Here is an 8544-nt window from a genome sequence, read left to right on the forward strand (position 1 = left end):
CCCTGGCCCTTGCTCTTTGGCCCTGGGATGGAAGATGTCTGCAGGCTCAGTCTAGAGCAGATGACACTGTGGGCTCTGCAGGATAAATCCCCTGTCTACCTCGTAATGGGTTGGCTTGTAAGAGCCAGCACCTGTAGAGTTGGTAATAGACACCCAGAACAATCGTAACGGTCATTATAACAATGCATCCCACTTCCAAGTTCACAAGCCACTTTCCCCTCCAGAAGAGCTAAGGCTGTGGTGGAAGACACTATGATGGGATGCCATCAGGAAGCACCTTTGTCCATTCTGGAAGCATTCACTGGCAGGCACTAGGCCCAAAGTTGGGAATGGAGCTCTGGATGCAGCCTCCGGGGTCACAATCTAGGCCAACCCCTCACTTGTGGGTTGGATACCCCTACTGACAAGGAACTCACTATCTTATAAGACAGCAGCTCATCCCACCAAGCGTTAAGGTTATTCTGCCATCCGGGCAGCTGGGCACATTCTGACAGACAAGGGCTGTTGTGCAAAGCCTCAGCAAGTCAACACCTGCCTGTGCCAGCCTGGGAACGATAGGATCTAAATTTAATTGCTTCCTGAGGCAACTGTTTGCAATAGAAAGTAATTTACAATGGCCCGTAAATCCTGCGGAAAACAGACATCTTCATTCGTCTGGCTAAAAGCGTAAACACTTCCATTGCTCAAGCCTCCATCTCACACACCTCCACTCCGGCCCAAAGCCGCCCTCCTCCTGCACTCTTCAACCACAGGGTCCCAGGCCAGGACGCCTCTGTGCCTACAGAGGGGTCACCTAGCCCCTCAGTGTCCTGATGTCTCTTTGTGTGTCTCAAGAATAAGAAAAACAAACCATCACTTAATAAATAAACACATTCTTCCTGTAAAAACATGCAAGTAGATCGGCCCTCTCTGATGCCACCCCAAATCCAGTTCCCTCCCTGCCCCAGAGTTAAGGACCCGTCAGATTGGGTGAAGTCTTCCAGAACTTTCCCTATGTATTTTCAAAAATATGTGTGTATCCAGGTATAGAAAAATATATAGCTTTGTTTTATGTGTATGTTTAAGGAAACAATACAATTCTCATTGCTGCATTCTGAAACTTGCTTTTTCGATTACCGCTAGATCTTACAGACTTTCCTTGTTAGAACACAGATCTGCTTCTTTGGGAACTGCTGGGCTGTGTGCCCAGCACAGTGTATTTAATCTCCTCTTGATAGCGTTTAATCTTTTTGGAATTACATGAATCCTGCTGAGAACATTATAGACCCCCTTAGAACAGTTTCAGGGCTAAAGAGCTCACAAAGTGTTCCCAGACTGAGCTAAAAGCTGCTTTCTAACTCCCACTTCCATGTCCTAGCACCTCTTGTTAGCCCATTTCTAGGAAGAAAATCTGGCCCCGGGGGTGGTTCTCCTCCTGGAGCTCTCAGAGCCGTAGGGACCATTCAAGATCATCTGTCCACCTGGTCTCATTTTAGAAAGGAGGCCACCAGGCCCAGAGAGGTTAAGCAAACTGCCTAAAGTCACACAGTAAAATCAGTGCTTTTGTGTCGTCTGGGACCGACAAACCCCTCCAGTGCCCTCAGGAAACAGAATGCATAGCCAGTCTTCTATCCTGGGAAGCTCAGTTCCCAGGCTCAGCAGTTGCCAAAGGCCCCTAGGGCTTTGTTTTCAAAGGAGAAACCAAGCAGGGAAGTATTTTTAACGCAGCTCCACCCTGCTTGCCTAACTCCTCGTTCCCCGAGCTAGCTGTCCAGGAAAGGCCAGCTTCACAGCAGCATTTGCAACTCATGGAAAACAACAAATGCCCGAAATAGATGATACCCAAGCTCAGGAATGGAAAAAATTGGCTCATGGTTTCAAATGCCTCTTTTAGAAAAAGACAAGAATAGCTTTTGGCCTTTGGGGAACTGCTGGGGGTGAGGCAGTGGGGAGGTGGTTGTGAGTCCCAGATCACCAAGGGCCAACTTCCTGCCTGAAAGAGCTTTGGCCACTGTACCCCAGGGCGCGTGTAAACCAGCTTCCCGAGCTTTGTCCACGCTGGAAACTGCATCTGCACCTGGCTCTAGGTTCCCTCCAACCTCCGGCCAATCTGGAAGGACTTCCTGTGTTGGGCCAGGGCTGGGCTGGGTTCACCTCTCCACCCCACATCTCCCCACTGTGTCCCAGCAGGGTAGAAACCCATGGTTCTGAACTTCCTGAGCCTGAATGGTGGAAGCTGAATTCCCCTGGGGGAGGGGAACGGAGGGCAGGGAGAGAAAACTGGGGTTTTCATCCCCACTGAAGACACAGCCCAGCTGTGTGGCCTTGGACAAGTCACTGAACCTCTCAGGGCCTCAGCCTCCTCCTCTGGAAAGCAGGATAACTCTCCACTTTTTCAGTCACCCACTCATCCAATATGTGTTGTGTGGTCCTACTACGTGCCAGCACTGAGCTAGACATGGGATGTAGCCACGGCCAGAACGAAGTCGATATCCTTGTGGAGCAGAAGATGTGGCCCTTGCCAACTTCACAGGCTGCTAAGAATCAGTCCCTGCTCCAGCTACTCAGCCAAGGTCTTGTGCTGAAAGGGGTGAAAAAGCCTTGGACCAGGGCTGACCCCAACACACACTGCACCATCTTGCATGGAGCATTTCATTCAATGTCGCTCTAGCCCTCTGAAGTGGGCGCTGTATCTGTATCTATCCCTTTATTACAACAGAGAACCAGAGAGTAAGTGCTGGACAAGCCCGCAGACTCCTCCACAGATAGGAAGGAGTAAGTGTGGGCTGGGTGAGGGCCAAGCACTGGTAAGTCCCAGGGTCAGGGTAACTAAAGCTCTGTGGGAGTCTTGACTGGAGCTCAGCACAAAATGCACTGGACAAGGAATCTCTTAAAACCATTGGGTCTGTGTGACACTTTTACTTAAAATAAGGTCTCAACTGACCCTTCCACTCTCTGTTGTATGTCAGGTGACCCTTCCATGTGACAGAAGAGTAAAGCAAGGCATGTAGAGGTTAAATGACCTCTGCCCAGCCAGACCCTGCCCATCTCCCACCAAGATGAGGCGGGAGAGGGGCAAGGAGTTGGGCTGGGGATGGGGGTCCCTAGGCGATGGGGGCGTGACTGGGGCCAGGAAAGAACTCCATCTCCCAGGATGCCATGCAAGGGGGGCGTGTAGGGGCTGGGCCTCTGTGTAGGCAGGGCTGTAATTTCTTGGTATTTAAAAAAAAAAAAAAAAAAAAAAAAGGAGCAAAAGAAAAGAGAGAAAGAATCAAAGCCTCAAGCGTCACGTCTAGGAATAGCGCCGGAGTCCGGCCAAGTCATTAGAGACGATGAGTAATCCGGTTAAGTCATTTCTCTAAACACCATTCCTTGTAAGAGAATTAAAATATCAGCTTACATCAGAGGGGGAGAGGCAGGCTCCAGGGGCCCGGGCAGGAGCACGGCCAGGAAGGGGGCGCGGCTGGTACGCTCTGCCACTCAGCCCTGCCCCGGGTGGGGGCTGCATGCGGGGCCCTGCCAGCTGAGCCCTGGGCTTGCGGTGGGCGCTGACATCCAGCTAGCGGGAGTAGAGGGAGCGGCCCGCCACACCGCAGTTTACCTCGTTGTTCAGGGTGCTGGGGGAAGTTCGGGACCGCCTGATCTTCAGAGAATCGTTGTCCCTCCTGGGGGCAGCTGGTTTTGTTTTGTTTTTTCTTTCAGTGTTTCTCCCCTCCCTCCTAAGATGTCGAGTTGATATCTCAACAACTTCAGGTCTACCGTTGGAGTAAAGGGCTGGGGATCGGCCTGGGGACACAGGGAGGGGAAAGAGGGGTCCCCAAACCTCTGGAGAGGTGCCGATTTTCCGCTAGACTAACTGCCAAGTCGTGAGGGGTGATGCCTTAATTTCTATTTCCCCCTTTTCCCTTTAGTTGCCCTGTATTTGGAGAACGCGGAGCTGGGAATCCGCCAGACTTACGGGACAGTGGTAACTGCCAGCGACACTTTCCGCATCCTGGGGGCAGGATTGTGATGACCTGGGGAGAGCTGCTGATCACGAAGCTGACCCTTGTGGGGGGCAGCGGCGTGGGCCTGTGGTCCCAGTGACTCAGGAGCTGAGGTGGGAGGGGATCTCTTGAGCCAGGAGTTCAAGGCTGCAGTGAGCTTTGATTGCACCAGGGCACCCTAGCCTGGGCGACAGAGCCAGACCCCAGCTTAAAAAAAAAAAAAAGCTGCCCTCAGTCTCGTTATAACACCTGCCCTCTGGGCCAGGACCCACAACGTGAATTGGGTCTCAGCTGTGAGCAGGACACAGACGTCATCTCACCCTCAGTAGCCCTAAAGAGGCCCGGAGACTTCCTAACGGCCTCCCAGCCATGCCTAGGCAGTGTGGAATCACTCAGGTTCATGGTGGCAGACCCTAAACACTTGAGGCAGGCTCCCCTCACATGCTGACTCCTGCAGCAACAGGCTAGGAGAGGTCCATGCCTCCCTGGGAGCTTCTCAACCAGTCCGGAGAACAGAAACCTCCCCAGGCTCTGGAGCCAGGCGGACTGGTGTGCAATCCGGGTACCCTCCCTTGCAGGTGGTATGACCTGGGATGGGTTATTCACTGTCTCCAACCCTCAGTTTTCCCGTGTGAAATGGCGTTAGCAATACCTAGCTTGCAAGATTACTGTGAGGGTGAGAAATAACATAAGCCTTCAACAACTGGTCATTCTATTGTGGCGGCTACGAGAACAGCCTCCTTCCCCAGTGGCATCAGCACTTCTGCAGGGTGGATTCTGTGCTCCTCAGGCCCTGCCCTGATGACCTGGGGCTGGGCCCTGAGACCCCACTCCCGATCAGGTTTTCGAGGTCTTTGGGTAGCAGCTGCGAAGCACCCCCCGGCCCCGCTCCCCGGGTTCCTGGTGGGGTCCTAGGCTCTGGCCAGGATGCAGGCGTGAAGGGAGGAATTGTGGGGGAAGTCAGTGACTCATCTCCAATCTGAGTGGGCCCCACTAACCCCTTCGATACTGGAAGCCCAGGCTTTTCGGGGAGATACTGCTCTAATTCCTCCTCCCCAGATGAACTCATGGGACTTTGCGAATATGAAAACTAAAACTTTCAGCCTTGCAATGATCGAGGGTCCACTGGCTCCAAGAACTCAGATCTCTCCGAGGTTTCATACCCTCACTGCGGCTCCCCCACACTGCAGCCCTGACCTGAAGCCCAGGCCCCTGCTTTCATCATCATGGTGTCATCCACCCGGCACCTGCCATAGGCAGGACTGCCCTCCCTGCCTGACATCCCAACTACCTTTGTTAGAAACGGTACCTGGCAGGGAGAATCCAAGGTGAACCCAGGTCTAAATGGTCCTGTCTACACCCCAAGAGCTCTCATTCTCCCCGCATCTGCTGTGTATCCTTTCTGCTGCCGCAGGCCCAGGTGCGAGTGTGCAAACCTGTGCACACATGCCTGTGCATCTATGCATGGGTCTGGCATGCCAGGAGCCCACAGCTCACACGTAGGATCGCACAAACGTATCCATACACTAACTCACCAGAGAGCCAGCCCAGAAGGCCCTGACGCGTTCTTCCCCACATCTGGGGTACCCTGGCCTGCCTTGGACTCCCGGAAGGGTTGTTCAGCCCCCCTCCCTCACCCCAGTTGCCCACCTGTGCAATGGTGTCTTCAGCCATGGGGCCAGCCTGACGGACTTTGCTCTGTTAAAACTGCCTTCTCTCTCTCCGCCTTGGCCTCAGCAGGCTCTTCGAGACCTGCCTGAGGGGTAGTGGCCACGGCTGAAGGCAGAGGGCTGCATGAAGGGGGCTTCCCTGGGCCTTGGGCCTGGGTAAAGACAGCTCTGGACATGGAGGTAGCTAGTTTGGCATCCCCCCTCTCTGGCAAATATGGCAGTATAGCCACACTGGGAGGGCTTTGCCCCAGTGCCCCGTGCTGTTCCTGGGGCTGCGTGTGCGCATGAGCTGTACCCTCTGGGCCTGGAGGAGCCTTCCCCAGCTTGCCAGTTCCCACCATATCTACCCAGTGAGCTTCTGCTCATCCTTCAAGGGCCCACCTGAGGCAGATACCCAGGGGTCTCAGCACACACCTCTGCCGTGGCATGTGCCACGTCGTGCTCCTGTGGTCGGCCTCATGCCACTGTGTGACTGGCCAGCAGCCCCCAAGCCTCTCGTCTCCAGCTAGGAGTGCTCTTTACTATCTGCCACGCTGCTGACAGGGCCGCAGAGCCCCGGCCGCTGCTCCTCCAGAAGAGGAAACTGAGGGTCTAAGTGGGAAGGGACTTAGCCAAGGTCTCACAGTCGCTTCAGAAGATCTCAGAGTTGGTAAAGGAATTGGGAAGGAAGGGGAGGAAGTGAGAGGCCACTGAGGGCAGGTGCACAGTAGGTGCTAAATGAAGATCCACAGGAGAATGAAGGGCATGGAGGATGGGGAGAAGGAAGAGGCCAGGCACCCACCTCCACCCCCATCCCACATCTCCCTCCATCACCAGGCATCATCTGCCCTTCCTTCTCCAGGGATTAGCGCTTCCTCATTGTCAAGGGCAGCACATTCTAGATGCTAGAGCCTTGACCTCACATGTACCCCTCTCGCTGGAGTCACACCCTCCCTATGGCTGCAGGCTGACTGCTCAGGCCACAGCCCCTTTCCTGGGTATCCCTGTTGCTACTGAATCCTGGCCAGGGGTAGTGAGTACAGCCCAGGTCTTGGACTCCAGGACAGCACCCCCTTAGCTCCCCAAGGAGCTCGGAGGCCCCAAGCCCCTGGCCAGCTTGTCTCAGCTGGAGGGAGGTTCTGGGCATCCTGTGGCTGGACTCTGAGGACTGCCTTGGCACAGATTCTGTGCCAAAGCGATGGGCAAATTTTTCTCCACAGGAAAACCAAGTAGCCCAGTGCAGTTGAGCTCTCCGTGCTGTCTCCTATCTATGAAACCGGCTGTCAGGCACAATAACAGCCCTCACGCCTCCGGGTGCAATTACGGGCATTGGATGAGCTATTTCTTATAAAGGGCTTAGAACTGTGCCCACTGGCGAGAGGAAGTACTCCATAAACATTAGCTGGTTTCCACAGCCCTGGGTGAAACAGAAGGCACGGGGTGGGCCCAGGCTGGGGGAGTGGGGACAGGAAACCCGACTTCCAGCTCCAGCCCCAGCTCAGCAGAGAGACTTTTTGGTTCCGCAAGGCCCCCAACCCCCTGCCTTCCCTCCTGTATTTTGTTGGCTTTGGGGCTTTCTTTACTTTTTTTCAAATAAACAAGGGCTGCATGAAACCTCTAATATTCTGGGTAAGTGTTGAAACAGCTCAGAAATCCCCACCTCCCCTTGTGACTCAGTGGCAGGAGCCATAAGCAGAACTACTGGTGACACTGTGGGAGAGAAATTCTGCAAAATAACAGCTGGGCAGCCCGGGACCCCAGGGAGTTGAAATGGGACCTCAGAGGCATCAGGATGTCCTGGAGAGGCACCAAGGCCCGAGGTCCCCCAGGGACTGTGGAGGGGGCATTAAGCCTTGAAAAAGATCATGACGCCCATCCCCCCAGCATAATTAGAAATAAAAACAACCCAGGACAGTTACATTAGTGTAAGGAAGTCCCTCAAGAGTTTGACTTTTCCCGTAATGGCGATTTTCGATGCTCCTTGGGAAACATCAAATTCTTTCCAAGCATTCTTCTTTTTCTATTTTGGTGCCCTAAGCACTAGCGTGTTCGACCAAGCCCCTGCCCCAGCCCTGAGCGACCCCGGCAGGCTTCCTGGCCCCTTTTGGGCACCGGCTCCGGGGTTGCGGCGGGGGGGGGGGGGCACAAGGGGGGCACAGAGGGCTGAGGGGGAGTGGGGGGGAGAGCTGGAGGCGGGGCGGGGAGAGAGCCGGGGGTGGGGCTGGGGGAGAGCCGGGGGTGGGGCTGGGGGAGAGCCAGGGGTGGGGCGGGGTGAGTGGGGGGAAAGCCGGGGGTGGGCGGGAGGGGGGAGCGGGGGGAGAGCCGGGGGGGAGAACCGGGGGGCGCGGGGGAGGAGAGCCGGGGGGGCGGGGGGGGAGAGCCGGGGGTGGGGCGGGGGGAGAGCCGGGGGTGGGGCGGGGGGGAGAGCCGGGGGTGGGGGGGGAGAGCCGGGGGTGGGGGGGGAGAGCCGGGGGTGGGGCGGGGGGAGATCTAGGGGTGGGGGGGAGGGCCCCCAGCAGCTCGGCCGCGCCCCCCACCCCACCCCACCCCCACCCGGGACCTTGCTGGGGTTTCAGAAAGCGCTTTTCTGGCCCTGCCGCCGGATCTGACTCAAAAAGGGGAGCTGGCTCAAAGCGAAAGAATAATTCGGTTAGCCAAAGCGTCGATATTTCCCTGGGGCCCAAATGGCTGCCAGGCAGGGGGCTCCAGGGCTGCAGCCTCGCCGGCCCCTCGGGCCCCGCCGAAAGCCCCGGGCCCCACACAGCCCCACCACCGAAAGGGGCAGGAAGAGCCGCTGAGAGCGGGCCGTGCTGCAGCCCCGCAGGCCGGACTGTCGGACGGTGACCCTCCCGAGGCCTTCCCTGCCTGTGCCCGTGGGCCCTGCTCTCCCGGGCCCTGCGGACGTTGGGCAGACCCCTGAAGCCTCTTTT

At 56.2% G+C, this 8544-nt stretch overlaps 1 long non-coding RNA gene across 1 annotated transcript; it reads left to right on the forward strand.

Annotated features, from left to right (window-relative positions):
- Positions 1 to 3243: 3243 nt before the first annotated feature.
- On the forward strand, positions 3244 to 7609 carry LOC112428095 (uncharacterized). Its single transcript, XR_003019990.2, has 3 exons — positions 3244 to 3323; positions 5706 to 5815; positions 7292 to 7609. It is a non-coding gene; the product is annotated as an uncharacterized lncRNA (long non-coding RNA).
- Positions 7610 to 8544: the final 935 nt, after the last annotated feature.

The sequence above is a fragment of the Macaca nemestrina genome, chromosome 13 (genome assembly GCF_043159975.1).
Source record: "Macaca nemestrina isolate mMacNem1 chromosome 13, mMacNem.hap1, whole genome shotgun sequence".
Taxonomy (NCBI): domain Eukaryota; kingdom Metazoa; phylum Chordata; class Mammalia; order Primates; family Cercopithecidae; genus Macaca; species Macaca nemestrina.